The sequence below is a fragment of the Staurois parvus genome, unplaced genomic scaffold (assembly GCF_062004578.1).
Source record: "Staurois parvus isolate SC_StPar_1 unplaced genomic scaffold, SC_StPar_1.0 ptg001087l, whole genome shotgun sequence".
Lineage (NCBI taxonomy): Eukaryota > Metazoa > Chordata > Amphibia > Anura > Ranidae > Staurois > Staurois parvus.
In genome coordinates, this window is record NW_028318883.1 from 1,436,681 (window position 1) to 1,451,027 (window position 14,347).

At 41.6% G+C, this 14,347-nt stretch overlaps 1 protein-coding gene across 1 annotated transcript in view; it reads left to right on the plus strand.

Moving 5' to 3' along the window:
- The window catches only part of EDN3 (endothelin 3), a 118,841-nt gene that overhangs the window by 90,870 nt on the left and 13,624 nt on the right, over window positions 1-14,347 (plus strand). The gene's annotated exons all lie outside the window — the stretch shown is intronic.

Consider the following 14,347-nt stretch of genomic DNA (forward strand, 5'->3'; position numbering starts at 1 on the left):
GGTCCAAAATTCCGGGTGAGAGGTGTCAGAAGCTTATTGATGGTTATAGGAAGCGACTGATTTCAGTTATGTTTTCCAAAGGGTGTGCAACCAAATATTAAGTTAAGGGTGCCAATACTTTTGTCCAGCCCATTTTTGGGGTTTTGTGTGACATTATGTCATATTTGCTTTTCTGCCTCTGTTTTATATTTGTTCCAATACATACAAAGGGAATAAACATGTGTATAGCAAAACATGTGTTAATGCAATACCTTTTTTGTGTGAAATACTTGATTTTCAGGAAAAATATCAAGGGTGCCAACAATTTCGGCCATGACTGTATATACTTTTTTTTTATTGGAGAGAGATGGTACTAATAGACATTTTAAATATGGGGTTTTTATGAGACTGTTTTGCTAGCTTTAAACCTGTGTTGAGCATTTTTAAAACTGCATCTGGTAAACCTGTGTATTTGTTCCCTGCACATGTGTGTCTTTAGGCATATTGAAAGACTGCTTTACTGAACATTTGCTCCTTGTGATGCAAGGTGTCTGAGGGAAGATCTGGTTTCGTAGTGCATTCAGTCAGACCCCGTCTTCTTCTAATGCATGTAAGGGAAAATTTAAACTAGCTGTTGTGGATGGCAAGCATAGCTCTTTAGACAGTTTTTAACCTGAATTTCATGTGTGTACACACACACACACACACACACACACACACACACACACACACTTACTTTTACCTCACAAAAGGATTAGCAATTCTGTAGTTGGATCCTGGGCATCAGTGTAGTCAAAAGCAATATACCCTGGTCCAGGGCCCAACAACCCTCCCTTTCCCAGCCTTTAACTGGACAGTGAAGGAGCAGTGCCAAGGCTTACAGCCACAGGGACAGAACCGGGCAAGAATCGTTAGAATTTTGTTGGGGGGTTCTAATAATTTCCTGCACACACTCTGGGGAATTCGCTAAACCTTTTGTCATAATGACCCAGGAAAGTGTTAGAGTGAAATGTAAACTAGTGCAGGTCTGCTCCTAATTAACAGAAGGAAAACAGTAGTTGTCCATGCAGAAAACTACTGAATGCGAGCTGGCAGCAGACAGGTCACATCCCTTTCTGTGCCTATGCAGTGATTACGCTAGATGGGCAGAGACCGCAGGGTTAAAACCCTTGTCCTTCCTTGCCCTGAGCTGAGCAGGGACAACTGTGAGATCAAAACTTGCTGCTCCAGCTCTCCATTCCCTACTGCAGCATCAGAACAGAGAACTGAATGCTCCTTATTAAGGGCCTTACACCCCTTTTGTTAAATAGGGGCATCATCTGCTCCATGTTATAAGTTTAGAAGAGTCCAGCAAGCTTGTGCTTGCACAACTCTGTGTTAATTCCTCCCACTGTGTGTGGCTATCAGCAACTATCAGCAGTGGTAGTCAGATGTGTACTCTGTACAATACAATTGGCAGTGCTGCTGCTGTTTGCATGTAGTGGCTCATCTGCTGTGTACCCAAGGTCAGCTTTTTTGCTAAGTTTTGGGTGCACTCAGACTGGATGCAGTTAATTTGATATGGTCATAGTGCAGAGTTGCTGCATCTAGAGGTAGCATTCAGCCTCCTCTGAATGCAGCAAACTATCTGCATTCACCTGTGTGAATGTAGCCGAATGGGGGGGGGTCATCCCTCTGCTCTACCCTCCTATAATTACGTTTTAGTTTGACTGCGCCCTTATTGACTTCCTGTGATGCCCCCTGGCCATTAGAGGATGCCAACATATAGATATTTTTTATGAATACCTAAATGGATCAGCTGGACGAGTATTGTGGGGTTTAATATATTGCAACAAACCCTTTTACAGTTTATGCCAAGATGTATGGTCTATGGAGAATGCTGCCATCATCACCATACCATTCTGAACATGTGCAGCCTTTTCCAGGATCCTCCCATTGAAACGGAGTAACATGAATTGGAGGATCCAGGGGAACACTGCACCTGTGCAGAATTATGGGTGAACAATCCCTACTCTTACTCCTGTGATGATAGAGGTGTGCTCAACAGACCATCTATTCTGGATTATATGAAGGATGGCACTCATCACTCACGAATATTACTTTTCTGGTCAGGCTTTGCAGGGAGTTGCTATTATCCTAAAGGAGGCACAATTTCTCTACATTGTACCATGATTTGTACACTACTGGGCTCCTTGACTGCACTGCAGATATATTCTACATGTGAATTAACCCTTTAAATATGTTACTGGATGAAGAACATTCAGAAACATTTCTGCACCTCCCCCTTTCTTTTATTACTGTCTTTAAAAGACAATACATTCTTGCAAATGTTTTAGTAAGCAGTTAACATACAAAATTAGAGGGTAGGCCTCTCTTGCTTTGGGGAGTTGTAATGCTATGAAATGTGTTGGCCTCGGACCCTTTGTTTCTTGGGTAATGTTTACAATAAAGCATTGCTGCCCAGATGCCAGGGGCATGAGAGGTGACTTGATGTCATTTCTTTAGCCAAAGGAACAGAGTCACAAGATATTCTGCTGAGAGCAAGATAAAAACTTGTTTATGGAATGAACCGTGTTTATGACATCTAGTAACCTCACTTTAGGAGATAAAAACCTGTTTAAGGATATCGAAGTTAGAAATCCTTAAGGCAGGCCATAGACAAGTCGTTTATCGGCCGAATTTTTGTCCGCACAAAAGAATCGGCCTATATTCATGCCGTTAGTGGGGTCAGCCCATCGGCCGTTTTTCGTGGATCTTCACATTTATTTTTATCGGTCATGCTGGAAAATTCACAAAAAACTGCCGTTTTTCGTGGACATTGGTGGCAGCATCGGCAATGGGAAACGGCCCGTCTATGGCCTGCATAAGTCTGGGGGAGATGAAAAGAGGTTTTGGGGTAGATAAGAAGCAAAAGTGTGACTTTTCAGATAACGAATATGATGGCTGAACATGACTCTATTATCCTTGCGGAACCCTTCTGCTAGCTCCTCCTGCGGTGGGTGTGGCGTCACCCACTATTGGACAGCTTCCAGAAAATGTGTTTATAAGGCGGAGGTCTGGGCGAGACTAGTAGAAGCCCCCCCTTAGTGGCCAGAGGACGCTCTGACGCTGGGATTTTTGCCAAGGCTATTTGGGCTCATCAACTGGTCGCGCCTACGGCTTCTCCGTGACCCCCTGGACAGTTTGGTTCCGATGGGATTTGTTCCTCTCAGCTTCCACATAGCTTCGGTAATGTATTAATTCTATGCTGTCAAATGATGTGTCTATTTCATGCTGGAATGCTCACATTATTATTGGTGTGTGTTATTATGCAGATTGTGATGAATACAAGATATATCCTCCTGTGTGTCGTGTGATAATAAAAGTGGAGGTTTTGACAGTGCAAGAATATTGCAGTTGGATTCTGTTGTCTTGGAGTGCCAGGTGAATGCTATGATATGCCAGGACAGATGTTCATTTGGTAGTTGGTCTTTCACAATGCGTAGAACTTGTAATGGTTTAAATGTTGATTAAAAGTACCTGCATGACTACATGTTGATTGTGTGCATGTATATGACTTTTTTTTAGTAATTGCACCCAGCATCTCTATTACAGTGGATAAGGTTGCTCTTAATAAAGATCCAATTAGATCTGGCCAGTTCTTTTATTCCTAGCAGTAAGCAGGCAGAGAACACCTTTTTAACATGGAATTTCATAGGAATGTTTCTCTGCTTCTCCTGGTACTACTTTCTTCAGATAGGTTTAAGGTGTCTTTCATCCCTTGATCAAAGCAGGAGCATAATTTCACTCTGATGATTGGCATTATAGCGCCAGGATGGAATTTGTCCGTTCTTAACCTTGTCTGTAGGATGAAGCTTTACCCAGAACTGTAAAACATCGGAGTAGCACTTTATTATAAACGTTATCACTCCAGGGCAAGTACCCATGGAGGTCTAGTCCAGAATAATGGATACATGGAAATATATGACCTGCTTAAAGCGTCCAGGCTAAGGACAGGTTCATGATTTGATGTATATTCTTTATCTGAGCCATCTGACCTATACGATGTTAGAGTGTTTATTACAATGCCTGTTCAGTGATGGAGTTTGCTGGCTCCAGACAACAGTATTAGATTACACTGTGTATTGTATCAGTCTTCTCCCATTTGTAAAGTAGAGAATGAAGGAAAATAATCATCACTTGATTAGTACTTGTAATGTAAGACTTCTGTTATAACATTTTGTGGTTTTGTTCAGTTCTGCCATTATTACACAATTCTGTTAAGGGAATATCAGATGAATGATCGTCCATTTTTTCTTTTTGCATGCTAGTCTCATATCAAAAATGAAGAGGTTACTCCAAGTTGCGAAAAATTCTCGTACGACAGAATAAAAATTCAGAAGTGATTTATTGTATTGTCTGGCTTTCGCTCAGAGCACTCCACAGAAACTGCCGAACTAAAACTCACTATTTACTAATTGCTAAAACCATACTCTTGCTACTAGGCCTCTCTGCAACCTTTGATACTGTTGACCACCCGCTCCTTCTCAATAAACTCCACTGCCCTGGTCTCCAAGCTTCATCATCTATCCTGGTTCTCCTCCTATCACAGCGCTCCTTCACTGTTACCTATAACTCTGTCTCCTCCTTTCCACATTCTCTTTCTGTAGAGGTCCCCCAAGGCTCTGTTCTTGGCCCCCTTCTTCCATATCTACACCTCCTCTCTTGGGCATCTGATAACCTCCCATGGCTTCAAATACCACCTCTATGCTGATGGCACACTCAGATCTATCTCTCTGCTCCTCACTTCTTCAGTCTCTTCTCGCATTACTAACTGACATATCAGCATGAATGTCGAACCACTTCTTTAAAGTAAATCTCTCTAAAGCTGAGCTGATAATATTCCCTCCCCCTCATGCACCCCTACATGACTTTTCCAACAAGATCAATAGTACAACTATCAGTCCCTCCCCTCAAGCCAAGGTACTAGGTGTAATCCTAGGCTCTGATCTGTCCTCTCAGCCCCAAATCCAATCACTGTCAAAAGCTTGTAAACCTCCGTAACATCTCTATAATTTCCTATTTTTAACCAATGAAACCACCAAGCTACCCGTTCACTCCCTTGTTATCTCTTGCCTTGACTATTGAAACTCCCTTCTCATAGGCCTCCCTCTCTGTAGGCTATTTCCTCTCCAGTCTATCATGAATGCTGCTACCAGGAACATCTGCCTTACCAACCGCTCAGTGTCTACCACCCCTCTCTGCCAATCCATCCACTGGCTTCTGACTGCCCAGCAAATTAAATTCAAAATACTAACAGCATCATGCAAAGCCATTCACAACTCTGCCCCAACCTACATCACCAATCTTATCTTGAAGTATCACCCAAACTGTGCTCGCCGCTCCTCCCATGATCTCCTGCTCTCAAGCTCCATTGTCTCCTCTTGCCATGCTAGTCTCCAGGACTTTGCCAGAACCTCACCCATCCTATGGAACTCTCTACCTCAATCTGTCTGGCTATCCCCTTACTCTGGCTACCTTTTAGGTGATCCCTGAAAACTTATCTCTTCAGGGAAGCCTATTTTGTCTCCGAATAGACATTTTTTCATTTCCATCAGCTCATCCCAACAGTTATCACCATTTGTACCACCCTATTAGATTGTAAGATCTTTTGAGTAGGGCCCTCTTGATCCCCTTGTTTTGATTGTTGAGCTGTACTGTCTCTCCCTTTATATTGTAAAGCGCTGCGCAAACTGTTGGCACTACCTAAGTCCTGTATAATGATTGTATTGTACTTTTGTACGAAGACAGTACTGATTAAACAAAAATCGTACAATCTGGTATTACATGAGAAACATTTTCTTGCTTGTCCCTTCAAATAATTTTGGATGAAAGCGTAGTACGAATGATCAGATTATCGCACAACCTCTTCAAAAGCGGTATTTTTCGTACAATTTTCTGATCGTGTGCTAGGCTTTAGTCTCATAGGTCTTATCTGACATATTTTCCAAGTTTTCTTAAATACGTCCCTAGTGTTGTATGCAGGGTTCAATAGTTTCTTTCCCAGCTCATTAGCACTTTTACAAGATTACTCCACTAGAATACTGGTGAGGCTCAAAGCTGCAAGTGTGAATAATGTTCCTTAGAAAAGGATTTCCCTATAGTGTCCTCCTGCCCAACCTGTGGCCCTTTTTTACTTTCTATGGGGCCCCTGCAGAGCCTAATATATATTTTCCTATTGCTTTGTTATGGCAGTGATCTCTAGCAGTCTTGTGTAATGTCTCCCTAGTCTTTGACTGCCTCTTGAAGTATGTTTGCAGTCTCCAATAACTATCATCATGTTCACAGTCTATTACAGTATGTCCATAGACTGATGTTTCATGCCCACAGTCTCTGACCATATCTTGAATGATGCCCATAGTCTTTGACTTTATCTTATTGTGTGTCCACTGTGCCTGAGACTGAATGGTTACTTAATTTTTGTGCAGCTCTTTGGTTATGTCAGAGTCCACACTTGAGGCCCCTCCAAATCAAGAAAGTTGACCACCATTGTCGTAGTGCATACACAGAAAATTCTACTGGTAATCCAACATGCCTCTGTGCCACACCATCCCCACACAAGGGGGCCCTTTCTATTTTTAAGTTGAGTCACTCCCTAGATTCTCTCAGTGAAGACCTGCATTTTATATTGTGAACAGGGCTGGCTTCCTCCCAGGATCCAGTTAGCAAATATGTTTGTGCCAAAAATAAAAAGGTAGATATTCCTTTAAATTATTGTAGAATATAGTGTGACCGTCTAAATATCAGCCTACATTTTTGCTGTTTAGGATACTTTTCCCAGCTGATTTTTTGCAGAGCCTGAACTGCTTTTGGGATTTTCTTTGGTCATTTTTAATTTCTTTATGAAAGATGCCAATATACATGGACAGATAATGGGGCTGGGAGACATCTGCCATTCCATTTGTGAGCAATAATGAGTATATTTGACCTTAGAAGTATTCTTTTATTGCCTCCCAGGAGTAGTCCTAACAATACCCATCCTAGTAAAGTATATGTATGCTGTACATCTTTGGATATTATAATGAATAGGCAACGTGTATGTCTTGTGTTTTCTTTTGTTTTTTTGTGGAAGGAAAAAAAAGTGGTTGAAGGGATCTGAGGAGAAACAAAAGAGTTCAGGGGAGAATTATTATAAGGAAACTTTTAAGCAGAGATGAACCATAATGGAATGACATTTAGTTTGCTAAAGTAGTACTATAAACAATTGCCATACCTTCATCACCTCACTTTTATCCTTTGTGCCATTCTCAATGCTGCTGATCTCCAGTAGCCTCCTTGCAGCCATTGTCTGAATGTACTTTGACACCATCAGAAAGCATGACAAATGTTTGGCAATTGTCATTGCCAAAGTGCTCCATCCTTCCATTGCTGTCTTTGGTCTTCAATGGGCATACGTGCGACAGGGTGATAAACCAGGCTTATTAAAGAGAAGGTTATTGTATAGTAAGTGATTTTAGTTAAATGGGTTTATAAGGTGCTATTTGTCATTTTCCTGACTGCTTTAGAGATCACATAACCTGTTAATCTAAACTGCGCAGATCCTGTAGGCTGGCTGTTTGACAATATTGTGTTAATTCAGCTCTTGCATTGCATACTAGCACATTCTAAAGGACTTACCTTAAAACGAAGCCCTCCAGCGGTGTGCTGTTACCAATGCCGAGGCTTCAATCTTCACGAGATCCGGCTGTCTGACAGGCCGGGCTGTGATGACTCCCACGGGCATGTGCTGGGCCACAGCACAGTACACTGAAGGAATGGCACGTTTATGCCGTTCCTTCAGAGCGCATGCACCAGGTCTCAAAAAGATCAAATATCTCCTAAATGGTGTACATTTAGGAGATATTAATTTTTCCTACAGGTAAACTTTATTATAAACATAGCTGTGGGTGGAAGTTAAACATAAGAGTTTACTATCACTTTAAGATTACACATGGCTAAATGACTTGGAGGAGAAACACACCACTTCTTAAGCCCCATCCGTACGGGCTGAAGATTGACAGACATTCAGCTCATGCGTACAGGGTCCTAGTCCAACAGAAGCCAGTTGTGGGATCCACTTCTGTCAAATGAGCATGTTGGAAAACCAGCAGCCGCTCTGCATCAGCCAATGGCTGCGAGTGCTGACCAGTGTGTTCTGGGGGGAGCGCAGTTCCCCTGTTAGAACACTGGGAGATCACTGTACTAACATTGGATAGTTAGTACAGAGACCTCCTTGCAAGCTCCTCAGTAAGTTTTTCTTTCGTTCAACCCACTGGGCTGAATGAAAAAAAAAAAAAACTGTGTGTGCGCCAGGCCTTAGAAGAGATTAGACTCTAAATGAGCCATGTTACACAGACCACTTCCAAATCTAAAGTGGATATTCAAACCTATCTAATCATTGATTTTGTAATTACATTACATGTTATTTTTAACATTTCAAATCTGCAGCTTTCATTAAACTCATACCTGTTAATCCTCCCCTGTAGGTACCTTCTGATAGAGGGTGACAATGTTGTGTGACCTGTCAATCAATTGTGCTCCTGCATTGTCACCTGGGATACTGATTAAAGGCTCATGCCTTCTCCGTCTCCATGGCATGTGTGGAAATCTGCCCTGACAAATGGCATTCGGCCAAAGCTGAAGGGCTGCATAAGATAAGCAGTACTAAGATGTAACAAAGGAAGAACGCAAGCATTTTATTTAAATGAATGCAGTGCTTTTTAGATACATTTTAGTCAGGTTTACATTACCCACTTACAGACCCTTGGATGCAAGTACACACAAACAAAAAAATGTCATCTTAAATATGGAACTTAAGTGACTTTGAATGTGGTATGGTTGTGGGTGCCAGATGGGCAGGTCTGAGTTTTCAAGAACTGCTGATCTACTGGGATTTTCATGCACAACCAGCTCTAGACTTTTACAGAGAATGGTCTGAAAAAGAGAAAATATCCAGTGAGCTGCAGTTGTGTGGACAAAAATGCTTTGTTGATGTCAGAGGAGAATGGGCAGACTGGTTGCTGCGACATTTAAATGGTAGGGTCAGAATTTGGTGTAAACATGAAAGCATGGATCCATCCTGCCCTGAATCAATGGTTTGTGATGGTTTGGGGGAATATGTTCTTGGTACTAGCAAGGTTTGCTTAATAAAGTGGTTGGTGAGTGTATATTGTAACATGATTATTTCTACAGTTTACATACACTAGTTCTTTTATGTGCATAACAAGTTCCTTTTAATCTGCACATAGTATCAGTCAAAAAACTTACACGTGAGGAAAACAGTTTTTATTATTTTTAAAAGAGAAGTGTGGCGGACAATTTATATCAGAAACATAATTTTAGTGTCAAACTAGAAAGAAGTAGAATTGTTTGTTTTGTTACATCTTTTTGCCTGTTGATTACATAGATAATGAAAATCTCTATAATATTTATAACAGAAAGCTTTGTGTGTTTCAAATAAATATATACCGTATTTGCCGGCATATAAGACGACTGGGCGTATAAGACGACCCCCAACATTTCCACTCAAAATATAGAGTTTGTTATATACTCGCCGTATAAGACTACCCCCTCTTCCGCACACCTTCCACACACCAAATAAAACGTAAAAGAACATCAGATTTGATTTCAACATCTTAATTTATATTCGCAGTATACCCCTGTGTGCATTTATTGTTACCGGTTTCACATGAGTGCCATTAGTATTAGTGCCACTACAGTACCTGTCATTGTCACCATTGTACGCGACCGCAGCGCCTCCGGCCAGTCCCTGCATCTCCCTGTAATTGGCACTAGTGCGCATGTGCGAGCTCTGCATAGACAAGGGGCGGGCCGGAGCGCCGCTGCTTCCCGCCGAGCAGAAAAGGCTGGCACCCCTGTATCGCTGCTGATGCTCGCCGCAGCCACGCTGATGACCCGCTGCGGCCGCACTGGATGGTATGTAGAATGAGGTGGGCGGGCAGGCGGGCATCGGGAGGCCACTATGGCAGCTATATCTATCCCAACTGAAGTGCACCCGGCGTATAAGACGACCCCCCCCCACTTGGAGGCATGTTTTTCAGGGCAAAAAAGTCGTCTTATACGCCGGCAAATACTTTACTTATTACTGTGGCATATACAGTATGTAATGTTTGCAAAGTTATTATCAACCAGCAAATCCAATAACTGATATTTAAAAAGTTGCTGTGGTCCATAGAGGGGTGTACAGGTGCAAAAAGTGAAGCGGTTAATGTAGGTTTATATATAAAATTGCTTTGAGTGCAGAATTTCCCCGTTTGAATGAAGTGTAATGTAAAACGCATGCTTTTCTCTCTGTTCTACAACACACGTGACTTGGTGTAGTATACCTGTTCCCTGGGAAGGATTCCAGGACAAGCAGAACAAACATTAGCAACCTACAAATTATTTCCATTGTCACAGGTCTCTCTTGTATAAAGTTCTCTTTTGTACATGTAAAATCGTAGCGCTAGATGTGTGCGAACATCTGGCCAGAAAGTTTTAAATTAAAACAACAGCACATGAACTTGTTTGCACCAAAGGCAAAGCACTTGTATATTATATGGTTCTAATTAATGCTTGTTCGTGGCATTGACTGCTGTAAAAGCTTCAACCCTTTTTGGCCTGGAACAGAGAATGGAGGTCACTTCAGATCTTTCCATAATTGTAGGAAAGGAAACAAAGACATTTGTTTGGGCACAATGACTTAACAAATCATTTAGAACAAATGGATTTTGTAAAATCAGCTATACTAATAAAAATGTACAAGAATCTTGACAGAAAAATGCAGGAAGTGGTGTTCTGTACAGAAGTGGTGGAAACACCAATTTATATGTGTAAGCAACTGGTAACTGTTAAGAAAAAAAAAAAAGGGGGGGGGGGGGCAGCTGTAGCTTTTTATATCTTTTAGATCCAACAGCTCCTCCATACATCAATTTCTTTCTAATTAGACTACAACATACCCCAGACCTGTCACACTTTCCCTTTTATTGTAAATAGTAAAAAAAAAGTCGATAAAAAAGGAAATTAATTTTGGTGTTTTGTATATACCTTGTCTAGGGTCACTGTTGTCCCTCAAGATACACCAACATTTGTACTTGCTCCTTCTCCATTCATCCAAACAGACACGCGAATCCTAAGGAAAACAAAGCGCATAGAACAGTTTGATTGTATTTAAATGAGTCAATCCCCCTGCATCTGCCTTTCATGCCATTTATTTAAGGTGCTTAATTTCATTGGTTGTGGAACTGCTGGTCATAGCAGAGAGCTGTACATAGATATGGTTGCAGCGAAGGATCATTTCTCTTTTATACAGAGCGATGAAGACCAGCTGTTTTGTGAAGAATATTTATAGAGACTGAGTATTCTAGTTAAAGAGCGAAGCTTATAAATTTGTTTGGTCTATCTCTCCTCTGCTACCATATATCTCTGCTATAATCATCCACATCTGCTTTAATTTAGCATGTTCAGCAGGGCACTGATAGGGAACGAGTAAACAATTAGCACTCTGTCTCATCAGCTTAGGGAGAATTCACTATAAAACCAGTGCCCAATAATTAAACACAGGTGGGGAGCAAGGGGCATGCTGGACACAATTAGACCTAAAGCTGAACTCCAGATAGACAGAAAATCCATTCAATCCAGTTACAGTTGTGACCAAAATTATTCAACCCCCAATGCTGTAAAGGGGTTTAGGGACTATAGTGTACATTTGGAATTGTATTCAGAATCAAATCCTACAAGGACGTTGTAACTACCCAAATGCAACTAAAATGACATCAATTGTTTATGTAATACAGTAGTAAATGGTTCTTATGTGGTTTCTTCATTGCCACAATTATTCAACCCCTTAAAGACTACCACTCTGAAGAACAGAGGTTCATACAGGTGCTTTCCATCAGGTATTGAAAACACCTGTGGATGTCACCGAGCAGCAATCAAGCATAATAAGCACCAATTAGGCAGCTTTAAAATGACTGTGATACTCAGCTCCTTCTAGACATTTACTGGTGTGGTTACAAACATGGTGAAGGCAAGAGAATGGTCCAGGAAGACAAGAGAAGAGGTGATTTCTCTTCACAGGAAGGGCAATGGCTATAAGAAGATTGCAAAGATGTTAAACATACCAAGAGACACCTTAGGAAGCATCATTCGCAAATTCAAGGCAAAGGGCACTGTTGAAACGCTACCTGGTCGTGGCAGAAAGAAGATGCTGACTTCGACTGCTGTGCGCTACCTGAAGCGTAGAGTGGAGAGAAGTCCCCGTGTGACTGCTGAGGAACTGAGAAAAGATTTGTCAGATGTGGGTACAGAAGTTTCAGCCCAGACAATAAGACGCACACTGCGTAATGAAGGCCTCCGTGCCAGAACTCCCAGGCGTACCCCCTTGCTGTCTCCAAAGAATAAGAAGAGTCGACTGCAGTATGCCAAAAGCCATGTGGACAAACCACAAAAGTTGTGGGATAGTGTTCTGTGGACTGATGAAACAAAATTAGAACTGTTTGGGCCCATGGATCAACGCTATGTTTGGAGGAGGAAGAACAAGGCCTATGATGAAAAGAACACCTTGCCTACTGTGAAGCATGGTGGAGGGTCAATCATGCTTTGGGGCTGTTTTGCTTCTGCAGGTACAGGGAAGCTTCAGCGTGTGCAAGGTACCATGAATTCTCTTCAGTACCAGGAGATATTGGATGGAAACGTGATGCAGTCCGTCACACACCTGAGGCTTGGGAGACGTTGGACCTTTCAACAGGACAATGATCCCAAGCATACCTCCAAGTCCACTAGAGCATGGTTGCAGAGGAAAGGCTGGAACATTTTGGAGTGGCCATCGCAGTCACCAGACTTAAATCCGATTGAGAACCTCTGGTGGGACTTAAAGAAAGCAGTTGCAGTGCGCAAGCCTAAGAATGTGACTGAACTGGAGGCCTTTGCCCATGAAGAATGGGCGAAGATACCCGTAGATCGCTGCAAGACACTTGTGTCAAGCTATGCTTCACGTTTAAAAGCTGTTATAACTGTAAAAGGATGCTGTACTAAGTACTAAGATTGAATGTCACTTGGGGGTTGAATAAAACTGATAATGCTGTGAGCACAGAAAAGACATTTGTGGTTATTTCATTATAACTGTTATGTTATATTTGTCTGACCTACAAGTGCCTCTTTAATGTAAATGTAAGCAAGATGACTGAATGATCAAAAGCAATGTCAAACTGGCCAAAACACTCAATTTCAGTGGGGGTTGAATAATTTTGGTCACAACTGTATATATTAACTGAAAAATAATTGTGCTAGTTTTGCGCAAAAAAAAAAAAATCCTTCAAGTGTATCTCAAACCAAAAACAGACACAGGTACAGAAAATGATGAGCAAATCCAAATTTTACAGTTGTCAATAAAAGAGGGGGAAATCTTCCAGTAGCGACGTGTCCTGACAGGGACAAAACTTGCCACTGGAAATATTTATTCTATTCCTAAATTTATAGAGCAATATTTTTTTTTAATGATGCAGATACAAAAAAATTAAAATGACTAATGTCCTGTTCACACCTGAATAATGCTACTGTGTCGGGGTTTTTTTTTGCATGTTTTTGTAGCAGCGCCATTCACTTAAATGGGCCTCCCTCTGCTCCAAAAACACACCAAATAAGCTCCTGTAGCACATTTTGTCACGGAACCAGGCACGTTTCGCGTGTTTTGTCATAATTTTTGTGCATTTTGTTGCAAAATCACACCACATTTAGGGTGCCATTAGGAAATAACAGCAGATCTGGCACCTGCCATGATTTGTTGTGATTGTGGAATTTCATTAGGTGCTTAGGTGTAAAAAGGGCCCAATACTGAATTATTTCTAAAATCTTATGTAAGAACTTACAATACAAGCTCTCTTTAGCCATTAGGTCATCCAAAAGTGGGACATGGCAGAGGTGGCAACAGAGTTTATGAACGGTGCAAATTATTTTAACTACTTTTACATTAGTCCTTTCAGTTCTCCTTTAAGGCATACCACTTGTATCCCCTTGCTTGCAGCCTACCTGGTCCCAATAGGGATCTTAGGCTGTGTGGCCCTGACCAGAACCACACAGCCTTTCTTCCAAATAAGTGCCCACTGAGTACTCTACATCTTTTGCATGCATGCTCTGGCCCTATTCATTCTTAAGGCAGCTGTACTAATGACAGCTTCCAGCAGTCTCACACAGTACGACTCTTCCCATTGTATTGAGTCCACAGTGTGCTTGTGCATGATAATGAGGACACATCTGGGATGCTTTTGGAAACAAAGGCCGTGCAGCTCCAGGCAGGGTGGCACAATAAAAACTGATGTGACAGGTGCAAGTATTAGACTGGACAACACTT